The sequence below is a fragment of the Lepidochelys kempii genome, chromosome 9, assembly GCF_965140285.1.
Source record: "Lepidochelys kempii isolate rLepKem1 chromosome 9, rLepKem1.hap1, whole genome shotgun sequence".
Classification (NCBI taxonomy): domain Eukaryota; kingdom Metazoa; phylum Chordata; order Testudines; family Cheloniidae; genus Lepidochelys; species Lepidochelys kempii.
This window is the reverse complement of record NC_136388.1, coordinates 84,259,757-84,286,367: the sequence shown is the minus strand read 5'-3', so window position 1 is coordinate 84,286,367 and position 26,611 is coordinate 84,259,757. Positions and strand designations below refer to the sequence as shown.

At 46.1% G+C, this 26,611-nt stretch overlaps 1 protein-coding gene across 1 annotated transcript in view; it reads left to right on the top strand.

Annotated features, from left to right (window-relative positions):
- Positions 1-3,731: 3,731 nt before the first annotated feature.
- The window catches only part of PAK3 (p21 (RAC1) activated kinase 3), a 197,959-nt gene continuing 175,079 nt past the window's right edge, over positions 3,732-26,611 (top strand). The window contains exon 1 of the mRNA XM_073361185.2: positions 3,732-5,339. The gene's annotated coding sequence lies outside the window, so the exon portion shown is untranslated. The remainder of the gene's footprint in view (positions 5,340-26,611) is intronic.

Sequence of the window (26,611 nt, the reverse complement as noted above, 5' to 3'; positions counted from 1 at the left end):
GAAAAAGTAACCATGGCATTTCCCATTACATCTTTTGCAGCTGGTGTCCAGTGATGGGCAAAAAAAATCTCTTCCCTCTTCCTTTAGGTTGTGAAAAGTCTGCAATCTTACCATTGCTTTCTACCTCATTTCACTCACTTGCCATCATTCCCTTATACAAGTGACACATGCTAAAGGGTGCTTTCAGATTAAGCCTTGTTTCTTGACTCGGACTGTAACATTCTGCTTGGATCCCCAAACTGGGTTGCCATCTCTGAATCTTTCATCTGGATTTTTCAGAACAACCCAGCTGGACTGAACATGCTCTCTGGAACACTTCCACTTTTGAACAGTCCTTTCCCACAAGTACAACAGGCTGCTAGCTGCACCTGAACAAAGCTTTAGGAGTTGACCTGCTGTGGAAACGTGAGTTGCTAACCCATCATTCTACTCACTAACTTAGTAAGCAGATGTTTATACAGCATAAGCTAAAGTAAAAATACACGATGGTGAATAAATGCATCATTCTTCATTAAGGATATCAGTAGCATGATATAAAAATTGCCTAACTTCGAGAGGAATTTGTCTTCATTAACTTTCTTGTCATTATTTCAAATGCAGCCGTGTTTTGTTTTTTTTTTCCTTTCAGCTCATGGTTCCTAAGCACATTCATTTCCTCTGGGGATTAGTAAATAAAATGTCAGTTGCTGAATTCCAGAGCAAAACACCCAAACTGAGAAAATGAAAAAGAAACAGCACTTCAAAACGGGCAAACAAAACATGAGCCCCGTCATGACCTGCCATTAAAGCCTCATGACTCTCCATGTGTCGTCAGTTGGCATATGCTACTTGTCCTCATTCAGTACCACCCCATTCACTTAAGAGAACTCATGGACATTTAATATATGGTAGTATGCTGGGATGGTGGCTTAGTCACTGATGGCCTTTCAGTTCTCCTCTATATCTAGGAAGGTATAAACGATCATAATAAGTAGATACGACGAATGCTGTGTATACTTTATTATTTGGTATTTGTATTACAGTAGCATCCAGAAGCACCAGTCAGTATTGGAGCCCCCCGACCCCCCTTTTGTACTAGTCTATTATATACACACTTATAGGAAGACTTAGTCCATGCCCAGATTCTGGACTTTAATATCTCATTGAGTGCCTAATGATGGTTCTGGATCAGTCACTGAGATGGCGATTGATGTACTGGACACTTATGCTGTAACTATTGATTTCATTTTATTGCCTTATATTCCATTGGATCATGTGCGGTAGGATGGTGTAAACAACTCTTTCTCTGGTTCAATTATTATTTGGTATTCCATTGTTTAAGGTGGAACAACTTCAGTAAGAGAGATTGAGGGAGACCCAGATCAGAATATTCCATAGCTAGTGGCTAGGGAATTCACCTGAGAGGCTGAGAGGAATTCACTCCTCAGGAGGAGTGAGGACTTGAACCAGGGGTCTCTACATACTGGGTGAGTACCCTAGCCACTAGTCGAATGACTATAAGGGAGGGTGTGGTCAGAGGCTGCCTACCAGATCAGGCCCCCATATGTGTCTTGGGTAGCTGAACACTCCTCTTTCCTGGTTTGTGAATTGCTCTGGGGCTTAAGAAGAAGGAGGCTGTCCAAGCACATAGTGAGTCTGCAGTGTGCAGACCCAGAGGAGAAAAACATAGGGCTGGAGTGAGTTTAAGCATCTCCAGGGTTAGGTGGCAGCTGAGCGGAATTTTGTGAGTTGTTATGTGACTCAAGTGCCTAAGTATCTTTGTGACTCCTACCCTGAGTATGTTCTGCTGTGGTTAGTGGATCAGTTAGCATCTCTCCCTTTCAGACTCTGCTCCTCAGCCTAGCATAAAGCCAGTTGAAATTATACATATACACACATACTGTGTGAGGTTTTGCATATTTATAAGGTGCTGGTCACCATGGAATGTGGGTGCTAATAATTTTTGGAAATTGAGCAGTCTGTGAATGGCATAAACCAGAGGACAAAATACTCAGGCACCTGAGTAAACAGTCCGATTTTCCTAAGTGCTGAGCACCCAGCAGCTTAAGTGAATGAGACCACTTGAGGGAGTAAAGTTACCACTCAAGTGCTTGCAGGCTAAAATTAGGCCCCAAATAAATTATACAAATGAATGGATCATGCAGCAGCTGCACCACAGGATGTCGCTAGGGAGCTAGCAGAAGGTATTGTAGTTAGTTGTATTTTACAATCTTCCCTCCTACACTATTCCAGTACTTGCATGTAACTTAATCTCTTTCAACTTCTCTGACTTGCTCCTTCGCAAGGGAAATCATAGTAGGCACAGAAGAATTAAGAACTTAACTTTACTGCTCTGAGAAGTAGGATCGGGGCCAAGAACAGACCCCCGAACCATTTGTCTGAAGCACTGCACACACGCGTGTACAGAAAACGTATGTATATTTACTGTTCTGTAAAGCATTTTGATCTTTTGATGACCCTGTAACACTGACTTGCAGTGAGATGTGGGTTCCTGGGTCACTTCTGAGGATGGGTCACTTGGGTGGTTCTGAAAATGTTACCCAGATTTTCAGGGGTATTTGGGTGCCTCGGTTGCAGATTGGCGCCTCTTCATCCAACGTCCTGAAGCAATGAAACATAGCACCGAGTGTGTCTAAACATGTACAATCGTTCGTGGTTGATTGTACAATTAACATCAAGTTAAGCGCTCTGCTGTGCGTGTCTACCCCTTCCTCTATCGGTGTGTCTGTCCCGGCTAGTTAGACCGGAGGCGGGCAAACTACAGCCCGCGGGACCCTCTTGCTCGGCCCGGGAGGCTACCCCCCGGCCCTTCCCCCGCTGTTCCCCCTCCCCCGCAGCCTCAGCTCACTGCGCCACCGGTGCAATGCTCTGGGCCGGTGCTCGGTGCTGCGCGGTGCGTAGCTGGCTCTAGCCTGGCGGCGCGGCTGCCTACCGTGGTGCAGCCGCGCTGCCAGCCACCGGTCCTCCAGGCAGCGCGGTAAGGGGGCAGAGGGGTTGGATAGAGGGCAGGGGAGTGGCTAGGGGTCGGGGCGGTCGGAGGGCAGGGAACAGGGGGGTTGAATGGGGGTAGGGGTTCCAGGGGGGCAGTCAGGAAGGAGAGGAGGGGTTGGATGGGACGGCAGGAGGCAGTCAGGGGTGGGGGGCAGTTAGGGGCGGGGGGTCCGGGGGCAGTCAGGGAGAAGGGGTGGTTGGATGGAGCAGGGGTCCTGGGGGGGCAGTCAGGAAGGAGAGAGGGGTTGGATGGGGCGGCGGGAGGCAGTTGGGGGGGAGTCCGAGGCGGTCAGGGGACGGGGGGGGGGTGCATGGGGCAGGGTTCGGGGGGGGGCGTCAGGGAATAGGGTGGGTTGGATGGGGTAAGAGTCCCGGGGGGGCCATCGGGGGCGAGAAGCGGGGGGCGGAGCCGGGCCACGCCTGGCTGTTTGCGGAGGCGCAGCCTCCCCTAACCTGCCCTCCGTACAATTTCGGAAGCCCGGTGCGGCCCTCAGGCTAAAAAGTTTGCCCGCCCCTGATTTAGACTGAAGCTCTTTGGGGAAGGAACTGCCCCTCTCTGTGTTTGTACAGTACCTAGCACATGGGAGCCCTCTTCTGGGTTGTCCCTAGACACGACCATGTTTTTTTTGGAGGAAACTACCTGTGCATCGAAAACATTTAACACAGCACCCAAGAAACCATACAAAGAATTAGCAAGGGGTAGACGGATTTATATTTTAATCATGAATTGTTTGAAGATGTCCCTTCCTATCGATGCTTGTCTCAGAGTTTGGCACACAGAGAGAGAAGGGTGTGTTTTTCCTCTCTAACAGCCTGTCACCCACGGGACTTGTACGAGAGAATAGGCCCAGGACGTCAGAAAAGGGGACTGCCCTTTGTCACACAGCTCACGACAATCTCCACGTGTTATTTAAATACCTCGTCACAGGGGGGTCCCGCGGCTTCAGGTGCTTAACTTGGCTCAGGGCGGGGGCAGCGGGACCACTCGGAGCGCAGTTCAGCAGCCGGGAAGCGGTGGCAGCCTCCCGATCTACTGTTTGTGCTTTTCGCTCCGTGCCTCGCGGCTCTGAGCAGGGCTGGGCCGCTCCTTTCTTATTCCGAGCCGGCTGCGGCTGGGGGACTCCCGCTGTCTGGCTGAGATTCGCCCGGCCCCGCGGCCTGAGCCGAGCGGGCTGCGTCCACCTGCGCCCCCCTGGCCCCCAGGGGGGCGTCCACCTGCGCCCCCCTCGGCGTGGCAGCTGGGCTCTGCACCTGCTCCGCAGGGCGGTGGGGCACGGTGCCTGCTCTTCGCCCGGCCGGCTGCAGCGGCGGCCCCCCCTCCCCGGGAGAAGAAAGGGGGCCCTAAATCCTGGATGGGGTGGAGAAGGCAAACCGCCCTCCCCATCCCACTCCCGCTGGGAGCTCAGCCTGCAGGCAGCGAGGGGTGCGAAAAGCCCCCCAAGTCGTCCCCCCCCACTTCCCTTCTTGGGGAGACTTTACCCAGGGCAGGGGGGTGAAATAGATCGACCCCCCTCCCCTTTCTTGGCTTCTCTCCTCCTCCCCCGCCTGCCGCACTGGGGAAGGGGCTGGGCTGGGAAGCGCCCCTGCGGCGGGGCGGTGGACGGACTGAAAGCGAGAGGAACATCCCCCCGCCCCCGCCCCTGCCCCTGCAGGGGGCTCGGCTAGCCCCGGCTCGCGGGCTTCAGCGCAGCTCGCCCCAGGCCGCCTCCGGTTAGGGCGCCCGGAGGAGGCGATAGGGGAGCTGGGACCCTGCAGGCCCCTGGCGGAGCGAGCGGGACACGTGCCCGGCTGCCGGGCGAGCAGCCCCTGCCTCGGGACAGGCGCCTGGGAATCACGCCCGGGGCGCTTTTGGTTCCGTAGTGCCCAGTCTGCAGCAGGAAACACCCTGCAATCTAATGTGGACCCCCCCCCCCGCGTGTGCAGATTTAAACACACAAATCCCCACCCTGGCAGGCTCCCGCTCGCCTCGCGGATGGGAAATCGCCTGCCCTTCGGCGCGGCGACTGGGAATCACCCCTTCTCTCCTCTCCGCTGGGCTGAGCTCAGAGGAAGGAGGGAGGGGGAAGGGTTTCACTTCCGCCTGCTTGCAGGAACCACAAGCCCCCAGAATATATTATAATAATAATCTAGATATATTTTTTTTGAAAATAAAGAAACCCACCGGCCCGAGCAATGTGGAGCAGATGAGCCCTCCGAGATCCTGCAACGCCTCAAGAGAGAGCCGGCAAAGAAGCTGGAGCATCCCTGAGGAAGCGTCTGGGCTGCTCGCCTCCTCCTGCCAAGCGGCGACGGGCAAAGCCAGGGAGAGGAAACGCTCCCTCCCCAGCACAGAAAAGGCGAGAGAGAAGGTCTGTCATTTGCTTTGTTACCTTGCCAGCTTGCTCTGCAGAACTCCGTCTGGGGTGGAAAAGAAAGGCAGCTCGTTTAAAACAAAGCCAGGGAGTAGATCTGATGCGGCAGTGAGGGGAGGGAGTCGGGGTAGCAACTGGACAGTTTCATCACTTGTCAATTGCAAAACTCTCCTTGTCAGTTTCAGCGGAGAGGGACAAGCCTGTCTCTCTCTCTCTCTCTCCCCATATTTTGCCGGACCTGGTTAGTCTGAGACTCCAGGGAGCAGTGTCTGTGTGACAAATGTTCTTGCCTGCGCCTCTCTGCTGGCAGTGTCTGCATTTGTGTGAGGAGGACTGGAGGGGTGTGTATGTACACAGATTGAAGGCACTTAAATAAGCAGTGTAACTGGAGCCAGTGCTGAAGGGGGAATGGAGAGCAATCGCTATCAGTGCTTCTTAGAATATACCTGTGGGCCAGGTTGTCTTTAATCCTGTGTCAGAGTACAGTGGATGCACATGGCTGCAGTCTAGGCTTTACCTGTTCTATGTAGCCCCATTGTGAGAATAATAATTATTTTGGATAGATGGAAATTCCCTGATTTTTTGATATCTTCACTTATTTTTTTTACAACTACACACTCAAGGCTCACTGTGATTCTATTGTATTAGTCACTTTCAGATTCTCAGGAAGAGAATAATTTTAATGGGGTTCTTTTAAACCCACTCACAACCTAAAACTCTCTCTGCATTACCAGCAATTTCTATAAAAAGTTTTATTTTTCAGGTCAGGCAAAAATACAGTGTCTTAAACCACTACTTTAGTAATGTTTGATTAAGATTTTGTTTTATTGTAGTGATGAACAGAATGTAACAAACATGTCATGTACAGGGATCATGATGAACTTGTTTAGCTGAAACAAGTAGCAAACTAAAACTATGGGCCCCATGCTGCACCACTGAAGTAAAGGGAAGCTTTGCCATTGACTGTATTGGGAGCAGGCATTTTACCTTTGTTACTGTATTTACCCAAATTACAGTATTTGGGTTTCCTCTTTTTAAAAGTATTTCCTGCACTGGCCACAATGATGTCCAGTGATGATAGTGAGCAGGGAGATCACTTTAGACTTCATGCAGTAAAATCACATACACTTAGGAGCTGATGCACAGCACTGACTTAATGGGGCTGGGGCAGACAAATTCGTCTCCCTTTTTCCAGAAGCAACTGATCTAATGAAGTACCCTCCCCCACTCTCATGTGGTGCCTAGTGGAAATCTTACTGAGGCTGAAATTGCTCTCCTTGCCAGCAGGACTGACAATTTCTTATCTGAGCAAGGTTTGTCAGGTTCATACAAGGATCCAGCTTGGGATGAGCTTATCTTAACCGAAGGGATCAATGTACTGGCTGACGTAATCACTGGTGTATATTTTTAAAAATAAAGAGACAGATCAGGTGAGTTAGCACAGCTATTGCTTTAGCCTTTTGAGGAGGAAAGCTCATGACCATTTCTTAATTTTGGATCAAAAAGATGCTGGTTGCAAGTGAATCTCTCTTCCATTGCTGCTTCTTTTTGTTTATTGTGGCTGAGAAACTTGAACACTTAGAATCCTGTGTCCTTTGTGGTAGACCAACACACAGGTAACTGGATCTTATGTGCATTGGACTTTGCTTGGAATAAAATCTTATAGAAAATCTACTCACCTTATTATTATTTAGGTGGGTAGCCAAGGCACAGATAGATGAAATGACTTGCCCTAAGTCATACAGGAAGTCTGTTATCGAGCTGAGAACTGACCCCAGATTTCCTGATTGCCAGTCCAATGCCATCCCATATGCTCATGCTTCCTTCTACTTATGTTAACTTTATTGTGGATCTTCACCAGCTCCTTACCAAGTGCAGATGTGGTGGCTTGAGGTACATGAAGGTCAGTGGGCCTCCTTTGTTATGTTAGCTTAAGGTGACCATATGTCCCATTTTGGCCAGGGCAGTCCCTTTTTTTTTAAGCCCTCTCCTGGCCGTCCGATTTTTTTTTTGTCAAAAAAGTGGGGTGCAGTGTGGTCAGAGGAACATGGTGGGGGTGGGGGGCCAAGTGGGATGCCAGCCCTGCGCAGGGAGGCAGGCAGTGTTCCAGCATGCGGGAGGCTGGCAGGGTTTGCGCGACCAGCGACAACATGGGGGGGAGGGCAACAGGGTTCCACCAAGCAGCCGGGGCCAGCTCTGCGGGGGGCTCTGGAAAGCGGCTGGGGTGGGGGGCTCACATCAGCTCTCTGTGGTGTCCTGTTTTCCCTTTGGGAACTATGGTCACTGTAGCTGATGTCAAAAACCATAGCCAGAAAAGAAGAAAGCTCATCAGTCTCTAATTTGTTGAGACATACAGAACAGGGAAATCAAAGGAATTCTGTAGTTGCATTTCTGTGGCCCAACATAACTAGCTATTCAACATAGAAAAAACAGGGTATTAGAACCCCAATCCAGTTTTTAAGCCAGAAAACTTTCATCTGCGTGCTGTTACATTACTGAGCAACAGGCAGGCCTCTCATAAAGTCACACTGATCAGCGACATACCATGGGAATTGGTAATGGCGTACAACAGTGTACTTTATTTTAACAATGGGATAGAGGAAATAATTATGGGAGCAGTGAGTTGGTGCAGGTAGGAAGTTTTCAATCAGTTACTCAATCTTACTTGTATCCCTCAGTAAAATATGAAGTTGTCTTCAAGATAGTTTGAGTTCAAGTTCTATACCATATGCACAGGCTTCTGCTTTATTTGTAAAACAGACTAAAATGACTATTGTTAGAAGTTCAACATTTGTAGCTTACCAGACTAGTGAATTAATTCTTTCTTTCTTTCTTTCTTTCTTTCTTTCTTTCTTTCTTTCTTTCTTTCTTTCTTTCTTTCTTTCTGTCTTTCTGTCTTTCTGTCTTTCTGTCTTTCTTTCTTTCTTTCTTTCTTTCTTTCTTTCTGTCTTTCTTTCTGTCTTTCTGTCTTTCTAGAATAACTTTTCCTGAGCTGATGCCTGTGTGAAGTTGACTATAGTGTTGATCGTTAATGCGACTCTGGTAAAGAATCTATGTTGAGAAACCTAGAACTTGGTAGAATATGGGTAGAATGTGTTGAAGTGGTGTTCTCTAGTGGCGATAGCTTGCATTTTCCTGAGCTGAAATACATTTTGTTGTTTTCTGCTTGTATTGCTAATCTCTGTAGGTCCCTCTTAATATTATTTTTGTGTCCCTGGGGGTGTTTGCCATCTCTCCCTGTTCAGTAGGATTCTGTAAACATGCTGTTTGCTCCCTCTCCTGCAAGTATTCCTGCTGTGGATTGAGCACTCCCTTTAATACTACTGCTGCTATAATCAGCTGCCCTTCCTACAGCTCTTGCCAGCCAATCTCAAGCCCACACTGAGTTTACAGAAGTTGTCACATAGTGGCTCACATCAGAGCAAACTGCCATTTAAAGTGAGCCCGTGTTTTGCTGTTAGGGGGTCTGAGCACAACAGCCAGGGAAGGGGGTGCCTGGGTAGCCAGGGAAAGAGGGCTGGGAGTGGAGCTCTTGACTTGACTCTTTTAATGCGCAGCCCATGACTTCAGAAGAAAATGTATTATCTGTTTTTTTATAAGCGATCCGCTCCAAGAGGAATCTAGAGAGGAGAGGTGCATAAGGCCCTGTAACTGAGTGAGGAGGCCTAGTTTCAGTGTGTTTTGGATCTCCTTATGGCTCGATTAGAATTTGTAGTGTGGACAGGACTTAACCATAGCTACCTAATATGGTAAAACCCTGGGCAGTCATCGAATCATAGAGAATCATAGAAATGTAGGACTGGAAGGGATCATGATGGATCTTCTAGTCCAGTCCCCTGCACTGAGGCAGGGATAGTATTATCAAGACCATCCCTGCCGGTCACATCTATCTAGTCTTTGTGCCAGTGGAATCAATCCCACACTAAGCCTAACTTTATTTACCAAGTGCATCCTTATTTTGGGGGTATCTCTCCCTCAGTGGAGAGCTTTGTGTCCAATCGTTTAACCTAGTTATGGGGCTAGGTCTTGCCTCTACCTTTTAACCATGTGTAACTGGGTTGTTTGAGTCAACAATAGGTTTTGTGTAAACTGAGCCTTACTAATGATGTAATCACTCAGTGTCAGTTGCAATAAACGGGGAGATTGGAATTTATATAAGTGATACTTTCTCCTTTACACAGTGTAGTCTTCAGAGTTGATAGTAATAATGGTGATAAATCTTTCATTTACATTGTCATTTATCACAAAGAAGGCCAAAATAATTGGCAGACCTTTACCCACCACTGAAATGCAGCAATAGTTAAACAGTGTACATTCAAATGATACAACAGGTTGGGACGGTCTGTAACCTCCACTTCTGTATGGTGTAGCAATGGCGCCCACAACCTAACAGAAAGCAGGGGGTGAAACTTTTTTGCATCTGCTTTTCTGACTGGAGAGATATGAATATATATAAAATAGCTTCAGTCAGCCAGAGCATTACAAATATATCACAGCTCATGGTGCAGAAGCTAGGATAGCAAAAATTAAAATAAAAGAATCAAATTTTATTTGCACAATGTGAACACATTTTTAAAGGGGGTTTGATCTCCCTAACCAAATTCAATCTGAATATTTATCTATGCTAGCAGCACACATTACATCTGAAATATTAAATACCTAGCTGCCTTGATTGTTTGTTCATATCTTAGCTGGCAAAAACTGTGCTCCTGGAGAATTGCCATTCCTGAAGGTTATTTTTACAGAGGTTTTGGACTACACACACACATGCTTACAGACTACAGACTTCATGCTCCCTGGTATTTTTAAACAGATTGTCACTAGCTGGCAGAACAGCTGGGTGGTAATGTTCTGCAGAGACAATATTGGCCCTAAAATACCCCATGGCATCAATAAACATCACCTTAAATTATGCAGATAAACTACTTTTAGCTATTCTAAGACAGATATAAAACCATGAATCTCCCAATTCTGTGTAGAATTAATAGCACTCTAGGGGCTGTTGACCAAGTCAAAGGCTTAACCCTTCGAATGGGGCTAGGCTCTCTGTAAGGGCCTTTCATTTTTATTTATTTAGTTAGTTCTGATCATTTTCCTTGTAAATTTTGCTCCATTGCATCAACATCCAGAAGTTTTTGTCACTGCTGGGGGTTCTTAATCTAACCGTTGTCTCTGGCTGCAGGACCACAGTCTGTTGAGAGCACACCAGGATATACATGGTAGTTCCCTGAGTGGGTTAAGATTCTGAGCTGTCTGAAAAGTTAGCTGATGCACTGTTGGGGGGAACATTTGGGACACTGTAGAGCTCTCCGGTAGCGATGCTAAACATCTCAGGTGTTTTGCTGGGGAAGTTCTGTCTGTTTTCTTACTGAGTATTTCTCTTTGCTCATGCACTTTATTTCATCACCTTGTCAGTAATTTAAACTCATACTGGTTTTGTTGCAAGAATGAGGATGGAATTATTGGTGGTTTTGGGGTTAATGTTTGTAAATGTTAATGGAGATGGGGAGTCTAACTTTGTGGAAGTGGAAGCAAGCTGGATCTGAACAGCTTGATGAGCTGATAGCTGATCCACACCTTGCTGAAGAAAGTCCAGATTAAGTACAATTATGATTTGTATTATAGTAGTACCTAGGGGCCCAGCCAAGATTGGGGCCCATTGTGCTAATGAGGGTGATGCAATGTTGAAGTAGCAATCAGAGGTGCCAGGTCAGGTAATTTAGGTCCTGCAATTTGCACATCTTTTTAAAGTCAGTCTGTCGGTAAATATACGTCTCTCTGTATCCCTCTGATTTAAATATTGGTCGCTTGGGCTCTGCAGTTCTTGCAGCTCCTGATGTCTTTTCTACAATACAAGTAAACCTGAGGATCATGCATTAATCCAGGATCCTGGGTCTGCAAAACTTGGTTTATGTTTGAACCTTCATGCAAAGCTTCAAATGTATTTTTGTGCAATTATTCAGGGTGGAAATGATTTTTTTTAAAGACCAATCAGGCTCAGTAGCTGTGGGTTCCTGGTAGCAGAAAGCCCGTGGGAAGGGGTGGGAAAGCAGTGCTATGAGTTGGTTGCAACCCAGCTCTCTCAGAGGCTTAGGGTACATCTACAATGAATATAAGATGTGACTGTAGCCTGGAGAGGTGAAACCACGCTAGATTTAATTTAGTTTGTGGAGGTAACAATAGCAGTGAAGATGCAAAGGCAAGATCCTGGTGCAGGCTAGCAACTCGAATATGTTCTCAGAGTCCCAGAGGGGCTCATACTGGGTCGGCTAGCCTGCACTGAATCCTGTGTCGCGACATCTTCACTACTACTGTTACCTGCGCTAGCTAACTTAAAGCTAGCATAGGTATACTGACCCATGCTACAATCACACCTTCATTTGCTGGGTAGAGGTACCCTTATTGCCATCCCATCCATGCAGCACAGAAAGTCAATGAACTCTATACTTTTCAGAGTAGCAGCCGTGTTAGTCTGTATTCGCAAAAAGAAAAGGAGTACTAGTGGCAGCTTAGAGGCTAACAAATTTATTTGAGCATAAGCTCTGTAGTGTCCCTAGTGGTAGAGAACAGACCTGATTCTGATATAATGAATATAAAATGACCCTTTATTCAGGCTATGGGAAACAGGTGGACCTCGTAGTGCTCCCTGGCTCTGGACTAAAGTCTTGTCTACACTGAGTTTTTAGTATTGGTGTAGCTACCGCAATGTGACTGCACCAGTGCAAATCCCTAGTGCAGATATGCTGCATGAGTATAATTGGTGACTTATACTGATGTAGGTTTACCAGAGTCTGATATGAGGGGCTTAGACTGGGTCAGCTACACTGGTGCTATAAACCACTGCAGACAAGGCCTAAACACAGCGTGAGCTGTCTAGTCCAATCACAGAGGGGCTTCCTAAACCCTGGCTTGGCATATATGTTCATGGAGTGGACTGCTGACCATAGTACAGTCCTGGGCAGAAGAAGTGCTGAGTTTCCATGAAGCCCTGGCCATTTAAAGCTGATCTCCCAGTACCGAATCCACCCTTTAGAGCAGCTGCCCCGGCAGGATTCAGTTTGTGGATGTGAGTGTGGTCCATTATTATTTGTGCTGTGGTAGGGCCAAGGAGCCCTAGTCATGGACTGGGACCTCAGTCTGCTAAGTGCAGTACAAACACAGAATAATAAGATAGTCCCTGCCCCCAAAGAGTTTACAATCAAAGTGTATCCAAGAAAATGCCTAATCCATTAGACAAATTAAGGTAATGAAGAAACAGCTTTGAAAATAATGCATAATATGTAGCCTAAACTACTGGATAATGTCCCTTTGTAAATATATAAATTAAACCCTGAGACTGAGAAGTTGGGGGCTTAAATTCTCCTCCCTGAAAGCAAGTCTTTGCTCCTTCCATACAGTTTTGATATTAAGCTGTACAGGGTGATTCCTGTTTTGTTAATGAAACCTTTTCCAAAAGGCTTGGGCAGGTCAATGAATCTTGACCTGAGCAGGATGATTGAATTTTCAGTAATAATTTATTACTAGTCCTCTGTGACTAATTTATGCAGAAGTGCAGGGAGGGCAATAATCAAACACTTTATCTTCTGTAATAAAACAAGAGGTTAGATGGGTAAACCGACCCACTGCCTGGCAGTTGCTGTAGTGTTGTTGTTTTTTAAGTTGGACATAAAAATTTCCATACTGGATCAGAGCAGAACTGAGGTCCATATAGTCCAGTGTCCTGTCTCCAGTATGGTCAGCACCAAGTGGTTCACAGGAAGGTATAAAAACCCTTTAGGAGGTGGGTGTAGAACAGTGGTTCCCAAACTAGGGGCGCTGCTTGTTCAGGCAAAGCCCCTAGCGGTCCGGGCCAGTTTGTTCACCTGCCGGGTCTGCAGGTTTGGCCAATTGCAGCTCCTACTGGCCGCAGTTTGCCGTTCTCAGCCAATGGGGGCTGCAGGAAGCGGCAAGAGCCGAGGGACGTGCTGGCCGTCTTTCCCGCAGCCCCCATTGTCCTGGAGCGGTGAACCTTATATTTGTTTTTAATACTTATTTAACTCCAATAACAAAAATAATCAAGAAAGGCTGCCTTTGTTAAAGCTTTAACACCCCCCCACTCTTTCAACTATAGTGTAGTGCATAAAAAACATTCTTTAGTAGACCACCCAACTGGTCTTCCAACACAATCAGGGAAGAATAGACTTGACATTAGAGCTGGTCCAAATTTTTCTTTAAAAAATGTACATTGTCACACTTCTATTCCTGGAGCTCTACAGCAGGCATGTGATGGGAAGATCTTATAAAGATGACATTTTAAAATTATCTTAGTAGCTGTCTTCCTCCTATTTATGCCCTGTAATGAATGTGAAAAGTCGTAGTATTGATGTGATTGGATGGCACTTCGCTTACAGCAAAATGTGACCATCACTGTAGCTCACGAAAGCTCATGCTCAAATAAATTGGTTAATCTCTAAGGTGCCACAAGTACTCCTTTTCTTTTTGCGAATACAGACTAACACGGCTGTTACTCTGAAACTCTGGAGAGAAGTGCACTAGCAGAACCTTTGTCTTTTGGAATCATCCTCAAGGAGACACCCACCACTGAGTTAGTGGTATTTTTCCTACAGGTCGTATCTCAAGGCATGGCCGCTGTGTGCTGCCATAGTTACAATTCCTGCCTGACAAATAGTGCTGAGAGTTGACACGTCTTTTTTATGGGCTATGTTCCATTTGCACTATTGCCAACTCTAATGATATTTAGTGTGTTTTTTCTTAAAGCCCCAGCCCTTGAGGCAATTGATTGGAAGGAGGTGCTGAGTACCAGTTAAAGTTAATGGGAGTGCTGGATGATGAGTATCTCAGAAAATTGGGCCCTAAGTGACTTGCTCAAGGTCACATAGGAAATCAGGGTTAGAACCCAGAATCCTGGTTTCTTCTCCGTCCTGTTTTTTAACCACAAAATCCTCTGTCTCTCTAGACCCCTCACTAAGATAATGACTCTTGTAATTCAGTGGTGCTACACCAATCTTACTGGCTGAAACATTTTCAAGTACATTCAGAAACTTCTACCAGTACCAGGCTGGTTTTGGTGAATTAGTACTTTTCAACCACTAGGTTATGAGAGTCACTGCCTAGGAAGGAGTACAATGGAAAGGGATCTGGCGGTTAAAATGTATCACAAGTTAAATATGAATCAACTGTGTAATTCTGTTGCAAAAAAAGGAAACATCATTCTGGGATGTTTTAGCAGGAATTTTGTAAGCAAGACACGAGAAGTAATTCTTCCATTCTACTCCATGCTGATTAGATCTCAAGTGGAGTATTGTGTCCACATCTGGGAGACACATTTCAGGAAGGATGTGGACAAATTGGAGAAAGTCCAGAGAAGAGCAACAAAAATGATTAAAGGTCGAGAAAACATGACCTATAAGGAAAGCGTAAAAAAACTGCATTTGTTTAGTCTGGTGAGAGAAGACTGAGTGTGGACATGATAACAGTTTTCAAATACATAAAAAGTTGTTCCAAAGAGGAGGGTGAAAAATTGTTCTCGTTAACCTCTGAGGATAAGACAAGACGCAATGGGCTTAAATTGAAGCAAGAGCAGTTTAGGTTGGACATTGGGAAAAACTTCCTAACTGTCAGGGTAGTTATGCACTGGAATAAATTGCCTACAGAGGTTGTGGAATCTCTATCTAATCTGCTCTTAACAATCTCCAACGATGAACTCCTGTCAGGGATGGTCTAGATAATACTTAGTCCTGCCTTGCGTGCAGGGGACTGGACTAGACAACCTCTAGAGGTCCCTTCCAGTCCTACAGTTTTCTGATTCTCAGGGAAACGAATACTAAACATGAGGCAGAGAAAGTTAGTGTTCTCACTGCTCAGATGGGGCCTCCTGCATTTTCTGGTAATGCGAAAATATTGTTTGTATTTGCTAGAGTTAAACTGATGAGAGGACTCTGTTAGTTGGCAATTAGTACATTGGCTTTAGACAACGACAACTGTGTTACATGAGCAACAGCAACAACAAAAGATTTTCCTCTGCCCCTTGTGCCAGTTTGTGTTGTGCATAAATATGTTACTCTCAGCTGCCTCGCCATCAGTCTATGGCTGGGATTGCACATGGTATTGAGTGACTCACCTTCACTAGCTCTGTCAGGGTTTTGTTTAAAAGTAAGGTGTCAATTATTTAGGCAAACAAGAATGTAGGGCCTTATTGTCCCAGTAAGATCCCAGGCTGTATCCATGGCACTGGCGTCCCCTTCCTTGGAACGCCACAAGGCTGGGGATTATTGATCTGGAATGAGGTAGCGTGGGGCACCATCCCTTTCAAACAATGCAGAATTTTAGTGCTCTTGCCCATCATATGCTGTGGATGCTCCTGTCATAGGGGATTCCTAGGGTGACCCTTTTGGGTCAATAATCCTCTACCAGCAGTACTGCTCTGTTGAGGAGCTGGATTGGGGTGGAGGGAGTATAAGACCTCTGTGTGGATTGTCTGGACCTTCTGCTTGCCCCTTGAGCTTGGTGGTGGAAACAGGTATTCATTCTGTGTATTGGATGGAGAGAGAGTGGGGAATTAACCCTGCCCTTCCCCTCCCTGCTGTGTTATAGTCTGGGGACAGCTCTGTGAAGGAGTGAGATCTCAGGCCCTCATTTTGGCTTCCTCTTAAAGGGCATTTGACTGACCCGAAATGTTAATATAATTTGTTTTCATGAGCTATTTTATTTTAAGTTAAAAATATCTCTGAATATAGGTTCTAGAGGGACTGAAGCATCCCCTTGCACGGTAGCATTCAAAACCCAATCTGGAAGTGAAACCAGCTGGCTGCATGTCACGGCTCAAGTTGGTTTTGGGAGCTGGGCTTCTCACTGCTCTGTGTACCTTTTAAAAGTCACCCTGAAAACTCCTTCTTTCTTACTATGCTAAAATATTTTCATAGCCATAGAGGTGAAGGCACTTTTAAAAAAAAAAATAAGATTTTTATTTTGGCAGTGTCTCTTCTGAAATTGCTTTTTGATTTCCATTGCTGCACGACACTCCTTCTCAAGCAGGTGCTTTTGGGAAAGAAGGTTTGCAAGATGCTGCATGTGCTTATTGTCTTGGAAGGAGACATGGACACTTTTTGATGAAGATGCCAGCTGGTACTGTATGTTATGAATAAGGGCTTGGCTACACTTGCCGATGTAGAGGGCTGGGAGTTAAACAAGCCTTCGGAGACTGCAGCAGGGAAAACGCTGCCGTGTGTTTACAGTCAGCTGCAAGTGCACTGGCGTGGCCACATTAGCAGCTCTTGCAATGCCACAAAGAGCAGTGCATTGTGGTAGCTATCCCAGTGTGCAAGGGGCTGCAACGTGCTTTTCAAAGGGGGGGCGGTGGAGTGTGACAGGGAGTGTGTTGTGTGTATGTGGGGGGAGAGCATGGGGCACGGGTCACTTGCTGGAGGATTCTCTGCTCCTTGAAGTCTTTAAACCACAATTTGAGGACTTCAATAGCACAGACATAGGTGAGAGGTTTTTCGCAGGAGTGGGTGGGTGAAATTCTGTGGCCTGCGTTGTGCAGGAGGTCAGACTAGATGATCATAATGGTCCCTTCTGACCTAAATATCTATGAATCTATGAGAGACAGTGTGTTTTGGGGGGCAGAGTGTATCAGCATGCTGTCTTGTAAGTTCAGACAGCAGCAGACTCCCCTCCCCCCGCCTCTCTCTCTCTCACACTCACAGCAGCAGCATTCCACGGTAACGGTTTGCTTTGTCCTGGGGCAGATAAGCAGCTGGCTGTCAGAAACAGAGCTTTGAAAGGGGATATCCGCATGCCTGCAGCCGAGTTCAAAACAAGGACGAGAGCGGCCACTTGACTTCAGGGGATTATGGGACGTTTCCGGAGGCCAACCACAGCGCAGTAATGCAACACATCGTCCACACTGACACCTGGGCGTTTCAGCCGGGGCGCAGCAAGCTCTATGCTTCTTGTGGAGGTGAATTACCAGGAGCACTCCAGCTGCAGAGTCCAGATGCTTTAAGTGCCTTGCCAGTGTGGACACCTCAGGAGTTATGCTGCCCGGGGCTGATTTAATGCGCTCTAACTTGCAAGGGTAGCCAAGCCCTAATATGTTTGCTTATCCTTCACAAACCAGTCCTGGTTTTCTTCAGATGCCTTTGTAAGGATTTGTAGAATAGTTTGGGATGAATGATCTTTGGAAGATGGGTTATTCGTTAAATGTTTGCAAGTCATTCTCTGTAGTGTAGGTAGGTGGTGGCCTAATTCATGTGGAATTATTTCTGCTTTCCTAAGAAGATGACTTAAATTCCTTTAAACAGGGAGCAGTTAACAAAGAATGCACTTTCTGGTCCACCCTTTCAGACGAATGGTATTCCAGTTAAAATTCTTGACACTTTCTAGATCCATGAAAGTTTTCACAAATATCTGGTGGTTTTTGGAATACTTCTGAATAACTAATAGTATGACCCCCAGCCCTGGTCTACACTTCAAACTTATGTCAATGTAACCGCATCGCTCAGCTGAGCAATGCAGTGATACTGACAAAACTCCCAGTGTAGATGGTGCTATGTTGGTGGGAGGGCTTCCTACATAGCTACCATCTCTTTGGGAGGTGGAGTACAGAAGCTCTCCCATAGTACGTAGTGTCTTCACTAAGCACTACAGCAATGCAGCTGCAGAGCTGCAAGTATGGACAAGCCCCCAGAATCATAGGAAACTGAACTTGGGACTTTTATTATCAAATCAGGTAGGTTTGTTTTGTAAACTCTTTTGATCCACTCTACATAGAGCTTCCTGTTATTTACACCATGCAAAACTTTCAGGGCTTCATGCTTTCCACTTAAAAATCCTCTTTGACATTCTCTCAAATCAGTAAGCCATAGAAGTTACAGAACAGGCAACAAGGCTGAACGGGGAAATCCAGAGTGTGCTAACCATGCCTTTCCTTTCTCTTTGAGGGTATGTCTTCACTGCAGGGTTAACCTGGGCTTTCACTTGGGTGTTGCCATAAACCATCAACACACACAAGCCTGTGAGCTGAGTTTAGTAGTGATTTCAACCCTGGCTAGCTGGCCTGGCCTGGTGTATCAGTTAAAACTTGGGTGTTGTTTTCACGTGAGCTGGTCACCTGCCCATTTTGCAGCGAGGACACAAACTAAATTACTTGAGTGGTGATAGTCCTCCAGTGCCTTCCCACAGTTCCTATGTGCCCAGAAGAACAGACAAATTCTCCCACAGTTCACTGGGAAAGAACCATAGAAAGAGTGGCTCAGCTTACTGCAGTTCAAAGAAACATGGGATGTGACACACAGGTGCATGCAGCACCAGTCAGCACCTGTAAATCAAGTAGGTGTGGCTGATTACAGATTGGCTGGGCTAAGCCTGGTGCTGATCACCCAAGTGAACTCTGCAGTGAAGATATGCCTGTAAACACACAGGGTTCCGTTGGTCATGAATGGTGGTTGTTCCAGAAACAGATTCTACTCATGAGTTTCGTGATTCACAGTAATAAATGTGGAAGTCAGCTTTATAGCAAAAAATGTAAATGCCTTATGATAGATTGCATGTGATATTATGGACTCTGGGCTTACTGGGAAAGACACCGCGGCGTTTTTACTTGCTTGCTGCTTTGTGCAGTGTTGCGGGGCCTCCAGTGGTAAGTCATGAAAAGTGCAGAGAGTTAGATGAAAAATATTGAGAGCCAACAATGAAATTCTAGCCCTTATGAAGTCAGTGGGAATTTGTCCATTGACTGTTGGGGGTCAGGATTTCACCCCCAACTTTTCAGAGTCCTGAGTCCGGACTCTAATTTTGTGTCTGCCATGCATTCTGCCCCCAGATGATAGAAGCTAGACAAGTCTGAATTGAGAGTGCAGTCAGGTAGCTGGCTATCTAAACGGTACCATTTATGCTTGCAATTGATTACAGCTGCAGTTGACTACATACAGAATTAGAGTCCATTAAAAAAAATCTAATTTAAGATCCAAAGATCATTTGGCCCTAAGTGTTTAAATGCATATTATCAACTACTGCTCATTTCCTTTTGTTGTGTGTCCTAGAGTTTGAATGATGAGCTTTTAGAGCCCAACTAGTGACAAAAGAAGTGGGCTTCTGTATTGCTTGACTCGATTGTGAAATGAGTTCTCTCTCTATGTAATGAAGCACTGATTATCTAAATTAAAAAAACCAAAACAATACTGTTGTCCCATTTTATAGAAGGCGAGAGATTGTGTGGACAACAGAAAGCTTGCTTGCAGGCAGTCTGTGACCCACTCAATGCTTTTCTTATGCTAATGTGAGAATGGGTATCCCGGGCACCATCTGCTGTCCCTGAGGTCCTGGCCTTGGGCATTAAGAATAGGTTTGCTTTATTAGTGTTAGGCCATCCAGAACAGTAGTGGTGCATTCATTATTTTCCATAATATCAGAAGTTCTAATTGTACAAACCCGGATATAATTGTCACATTTAATAATGCAGTAAAATGTGATAGCTACCCATTTTAGACAAAGGTGCCGTCTTCCAAGCTGCAGTTGGTTTGAGAAAATTTGTGAAGGGCCTTTCTTGTTTTTTGTGAAAATGTTTCTCTATTTGTCTTGCAAAGGACATTTCATTCTATCTAGGATGAATTTATTTGATTACTGTGTGTTTTAACTTTTGTAAAAGCCCCCAGAGGAATGAAGGGATATTTTGATATGAATCAAAATTAATAAATAAATTATATGATATGATTATTTTTAGAAGTGCCAAAGGGAGCAGGCTGGTTAAACCAGTTGAGGTTTAAAGGACACAATCATCAGCTTTATCCAATCTTCTTGGCAAATCAAATGGCTAAATTCTCAATTATGAGTAACTTAATAAAGCCTTTTCTAACAATAATTATGCTTGCACTTATTAGTTCAGTGCACTTTAATTATAAAAGTAGTTCTTTCCATCCAAGGATCTTGGTACTTTGATGGGTGATAATTAAGCCTCATAACATCCCTGTCATAAAAAGTATAATCCCATTTTGTGATGTGAGAAGTACTATCCCATTTTACAGATGGCTAAATTGAGGAATGGCTATTATGTATTATTTTTATTTCAGTAACACCTAGGCACTCTAGTCATGGAGTAGCCCCATTGTGCTAGACACTGTACATACATATGCCTCGAAGAGCCTATAATCGAAACGTAAGACAAAAGAAATAGGTGCATATAAACATGGGGAGTACAGGGAAATAAGACACTATTGGTTAGTATGATAAGCAGTGGTCTCAGCAGAGAAGCAGCCTAGCTGTTGTCAAATTTTTTTGTTTATTGTAGGTATCCTGGCAAAGGAGAATTTCAAGAAGGGATTTAAAGGAAATGACTTGCCCAAGTTCAAATTGTGAATCAGGGCGGAGGTGGGACATACCCTGAGGGTATGTCTACACTACAAAATTAGGTCGATTTTATAGAAGTCGATTTTTAGAACCAATTTTATATAGTCGATTGCATATGTCCATACTAAGCGCATTAAGTCGGCAGAATGTGTCCTCACTATCGTGGCTAGGATCGAGTTCCAGAGCGGTGTGCTGTGGGTAGCTATCCAACAGTTCCCGCAGTCTCCGCTCCCCATTGGAACTCTGGGTTAAACTCCCAATGCCTGATGGGGCAATAACATTGTCACGGGTGGTTTTGGGTACATGCTGTCAGGCCTCCCTCCCTCCCTCCATCCCTCTGTGAAAGCAATGGTAGACAATCGTTTCGCGCCTTTTTTCCTGGGTTACCCGTGCAGACACCATACCACGGCAAGCGTAGAGGCCGCTCAGCTCACCGTCCTCGTACATCTCCTGGGTGCTGCTGGCAGATACAGTACTGCATTGTTACACAACAGCAGCTCCTTGCCTTCGCAGCAGATGGTGCAGTAGGACTGATAGCCGACGTACGTCTCCTGGGTGCTCCTGGCAGACCTGGGTGAGGTCGATCAGGAGCGCCTGGACAGACATGGCTATCCTCCTCTTAGAGCACCGAATGGGAGCCAGAGACTCCAGGTCATTCTCTTCTTTAAGTTTCATCTCACGGAGATTCAGTCTTGCCTGGAATATCATGCGAGCTGGAGGCTTCTGTCTCAGGCTGCTCTTCCAGCCGGTAGCACTGCACAGTCGCACCTACCCCAGCCTACCTCTTGCTCCCATGGCTCATGAAGCTTGGACAGTAGTAAGGAGCAGTTCAACTATAGGCTGAGCAAATGCAGAATGGTGGCAGAATGTGCCTTTGGACATTTAAAAGCTCGCTGGCGCTGTTTGCTGACTAGGTCAGACCTCAGCGCAACCAACATTCCCGTTGTTATTGCTGCTTGCAGTGTGCTCCGAAATATCTGTGAGAGTAAGGGGGAGACGTTTATGGCGGGGTGGGAGGTTGAGGCAAATCACCTGGCATCCGATTTTGAGCAGCCAGACACCAGGGTGATGAGAAGAACACAACAATGCTTGCTGTGCATCAGAGAGGCTTTGAAAACCAGTTTGATGACTGGCCAGGCTTCGGTGTGACAGTTGTGTGTGTTTCTCCTTGATGCAAACCCACCCCCTTTGTTGATTGTAATTCCCTGTAAAGCAACCACCTCCCCCCTTTGAAATGAAGTAACTATTGTTTTGAAAACATGCATTCTTTCTTTATTAATTAAAAAAAATGAGATAACGGACAAGGTAGCCCGAGTGGGGTGCGGGAGGAGGGAAGGACAAGGCCACATTGCTTATTGTAGCCACACTAAAAAGCAAACTGTTTGAATAACAGCCTTCTGTTGCTTGGGCCATCCTCTGGAATGGAGTGCTGGGTGCCCGGAGCCTCCCTCCCCGCGTTCTTGGGCATCTGGGTGAGGAGGCTATAGAATATGGGGAGGAGGGTAGGCGGTTATACAGTGGATGCAGCGGGGGTCTGTGCTCTTGTTGGCTTTCCTGCAGCTCCAACAGATGCTTCATCATGTCTGTTTGCTCCCCCATTAGCATCAGCATTGCGTCCTGCCTCTGCTCTTCGCGCTCACTTTATTCTTTCCTGGCCTCTGCCACTGAATTCCTCCATGCATTAAGCTGTGCCCTATCAGTGCGGAAGGACTGCATGAGCTCTGAAACTGTCATCGCGAGTGCATTTTTTTTTTCCCACCTTCTAATCTGCGATAACCTTAGGGATGGGGATGATAGGGGGAGCATAGAAACATTCTATGCTCTATGATTCTGGAGGGACTGCATGGTCGCCTGTGCTGCTGAGTGCTGCTGAATTCACCACCCTGACCAAACAGGAAATGAAATTCAAAAGTTCCTGGGGCTTTTCCTGTGTACCTGGCTAGTGCATCGGAGTTCAAAGTGCTGTCCAGAGTGGTCACAATGGAGCACTCTGCGATAGCTCCCGGAGGTCAGTACCGTCTATTTGCATCCGCAGTACCCCAAATTCGACCCAGCAAGGCCAATTTTAGCGCTGTTCCCCTCGTCGGGGAGGAGTACAGAAGTCGATTTTAAGAGCCCTTTAGGTTGATGGAACAGGGTTGGTTGTGTGGACACAGTCATTTTTAAATCGACCTAACGCAGCTAAATTCGACCAACCCCGTAGTGTAGACCAGGGCTGAGAGTCCTTGCTCCAACCATTAGGACACACACTTCAGCCCTTTCCAGAATGCAGAACATATTTACAGTACCCTATTGTGAAAAAGACATAACGATCTGTACATATAAAGACCTATGTACATGCACATGTAGTGGTCTGCAGACCAATAAATTGTGCACAGAAGCTTTAATTAATTTTTCCACTTTTCCATTTCTTCAATCATATGTGAACCAAATAAGAACACTTCGAATGAGTGAAAAAAATGAGTCTGTCTATTGGAGCAATTAGTTAAACTTTAGAAGAGGATCATTGCATTATGCAGCCAATATTATAAATAGTTAAGAGCAAAAACTACAGTATTTTGGTATTGTCTTTTTCTCATTCTTTGTGAAGAATTAAGATCATCTCAAACTTAGACTCAGAATCTCTCTCCCCTCCAGTTGTGGTGGGTGAGAACTTCCCAAATCAAAAAGCTCAGGTTTTGATCTGAAATTTTTGTTTTCAGAACAGTGCGGTTTTCAATAAAAGTTTTGTTTTCATTCCAGTGTGGAATGAAAACAAATTTAGAAACCTTTAAAGTTGCCATAAAATGAATTGTTGTCCTCTGGTCAGCTTTACTTATATGTACTACCAGGGATTTGCATATGTTAATATTAAAGGGACTCATCAGCTAGTTCAAAATATTCTGCTTATCGAATGCATAAGTAGTTAGATCTTAGAGAAATGCTTATTGTCATGGACAATGTAGTTCTTTTTCAGTGCAGTAAACCCTCTTCTGCCTATGTCTGCTGTACATATAGCTGATGTCTGTAGTTTATACCAATACACACAGGCAAATTTAAAATATTACATCGTAGTAAAACATCACAATGTCCAAATTAGTTCTGATATTTTTAATTTGTTCTTTTGTAGCTAGATTTTAAATGGACAGGATTGATTTAATGTTTTAGAAATGTTTTTAGTTTTTCTTTGACATAAAAATGGCTGTTCAGTGGAAAACCTGCTGATAGTGATAATTGCAAAAAGAAAAGGAGTACTTGTGGCACCTTAGAGACTAACCAATTTATCTGAGCATAAGCTTTCGTGAGCTACAGCTCACTTCTTCGGATGCATACTGTGGAAAGTATAGAAGATCTTTTTATACACACAAAGCATGAAAAAATGGGTGTTTACCACTACAAAAGGTTTTCTCTCCCCCCACCCCACTCTCCTGCTGGTAATAGCTTATCTAAAGTGATCACTCTCCTTACAATGTGTATGATAATCAAGTTGGGCCATTTCCAGCACAAATCCAGGTTTTCTCACACACACACACACACACACACACACACACACACACACACACACACACACACACACACACACACACACACACACACACACACACACACACACCCCCACTGGTGTGTGTGTGTGAGAAAACCTGGATTTGTGCTGGAAATGGCCCAACTTGATTATCATACACATTGTAAGGAGAGTGATCACTTTAGATAAGCTATTACCAGCAGGAGAGTGGGGTGGGGGGAGAGAAAACCTTTTGTAGTGGTAAACACCCATTTTTTCATGCTTTGTGTGTATAAAAAGATCTTCTATACTTTCCACAGTATGCATCCGAAGACGTGAGCTGTAGCACACGAAAGCTTATGCTCAGATAAATTGGTTAGTCTCTAAGGTGCCACAAGTACTCCTTTTCTTTTTGCGAATACAGACTAACGCGGCTGTTACTCTGAAACTAGTGATAATTGGTTTCTGATGAACGAGGGAAGCCAGTAATTGGGCCAGAACTAACTTGTGTTAGAAAGAAGAGTTAGTACTTAGCTATATCAATATTTTTGATCCTAATGTGCTTCCATCATTCCAGAAACTGGAAAAATAATCCCTTTGTTGTGACATTTCGTGAAGGAGGTATAGGGATACCTGCTATGATCCATTGAGAGCTGTTGCTTTGAGAAGTTTCCAAGAAACATTTTTGCAGAGGACAGGGATACACTTGCAGAAACTGCAGTGCTGCTAGTCTTTCAAGCCATTTATCACAATGCTAGCAGTCTCCATTTTCAAGAAAGTCACCATAAAATACGGATCAGAGAGAGTTCATCTGTGTCTAGAGAACATAAGAGGAAAAATACATTAAGAAGTGGGATGACTGTGACTGTTAAATTTGGTTTCCTGTGTGCAAGTCTCTCTGGAGTAAGAGCTTTAGTTTGGAAATGCTAATGTAATTGTCTGCATATTGGAGTATTCATCATCCTATTTATTATCATCTGACCTAGCCTCATTTATTACCACATGTCATGGATTTCCAGGATCTGTGCTATGCCCTAGCCCAAGGGTGGGCAAACTTTTTGGCCTGAGGGTCACATCAGGGTGCAAAATGGGGTAGGGAAGGCCTGTGCCTCCCCAAATAGCCTGGCCCCTCCCCTTATCTGCCCCCTCCCACCTCCCGCCCTCTGACTGCCCCCCTCAGAACCCTCAACCCATCCAACACCCCCTGCTCTTTATCCCCTGACTGCCCCCTCCCGGGAACCCACACCCTATCCAACCCCCCCCCGGCCCCTGACCTCCCTGACCCCATCCAACCCCCCATCCCCTGACAGGCCCCCCGGGACTCCCATGCCTATCCAACCCTCCCTGTCCCTTGACTGCCCCCCTGGAACCTCCATCCCTAACTGCCCCCCCAGGACCCCACCCCCATCCGACCCCCTGGGCTCCCTGTTCCCCCCAACCCCCCACCCCCAATCCAACCCCCCGTTCCCTGTCTCCTGATCACCCCCCAAACCTCTGCCTCATCCAACTGTCCCCTGACTGCCCCCCAGGGCCTCCTGCCCCTTATGCAATCCCTCCTCCCCCCCTTACCCTTACCATGCTGCTCAGAGCGGCAGGACAGGCTTATTTGAGAGCCTGGGAGGTGGGCGGGCACAAGCTGTGCTGCCCGCGTGGCGGCATTGCTGCGGGGGAGGGGGGACAACAGGGGAGGGGCCGGGGTGAGTCTCCCCGGCCGGGAGCTCAGGGGCCGGGCAGGACGGTCCCGAGGGCCGGATGCGGCCCGCAGGCCATAGTTTGCCCACCCCTGCCCTAGCCTGTAATTAGCCTCTTTCAGTGTGCCAGACCCCCAACAGGTCACTCTGTTCCACGTGTGTAGGTCACATGGCCTCAAAGCCTCTGAGACTGAGCCTCCAGGTTCCAGCCCTCCTGTTCCTCACTGTGAGCTCTGCCCAGTGAATCCGACTGAAGCAGACTCCTGGTCATAGACTTTTAACCCCATTGGGGATCAATGCGTTTCAGCAAGTACCTGCAGTGACTCCATGAAGCCTTGTCAAAACAGAGTAGGGTTTATTAGTCAAATGGGGTGGAGCACCAGGCAGTCCTTAGGTTAGCATAGAGAAGCCAAGGTTAAGACGGAGTTTAGACTGGCCAACACCAAGGCCCTACCAAGCTGCTGTAGAATCCATCTTGGCTCTTCCTGGCTCTTTCTGTCCCTTTGTCTTGGTCCCAGGTGAGCTCTGCTCTGTCTCTGTGAACCTAGTTCTTACCATGGCCTCCTATCACCCCGCTGTCCGCTTGCTGTAAAACCATGCTGAGTTCATGTCTTCCACCTGCTGGGGGCCTCCCAGTGTTAAGTGTCAGTTGTTCGGTTACTGGGGCGCCCATTGTCTTTCCGGATCCTCCATTGATAAGTTTTGGTTTCAGCCAGTCCTTAAGGACCCATTTATATCACCTCAGGCAACCA